Below are 212 nucleotides of genomic sequence, written 5' to 3'. Positions count from 1 at the left end.
CATTCCTTTTTCTCTCTCTCAGTGTCTTTGGGACCAAGTCCGGCCGCGCGTGAGTTCGCCGAAGGACTTGTGTGAACAGAATCCGGACTCTCAGCGCATTCTTGTGGGAGTCACGCATAAGTCCCTTTGTCAAGAGGATATTCAGAGATTAAAGGCTGGAGTGTCGAATATAGGTAATTGTGTGTGTGTTGTGTGTTTTCTCTCTCCCTCTC

Source organism: Penaeus monodon, chromosome 34, assembly GCF_015228065.2.
Source record: "Penaeus monodon isolate SGIC_2016 chromosome 34, NSTDA_Pmon_1, whole genome shotgun sequence".
In the NCBI taxonomy this organism is placed as follows: domain Eukaryota; kingdom Metazoa; phylum Arthropoda; class Malacostraca; order Decapoda; family Penaeidae; genus Penaeus; species Penaeus monodon.
This window is presented reverse-complemented; position numbering follows the sequence as displayed.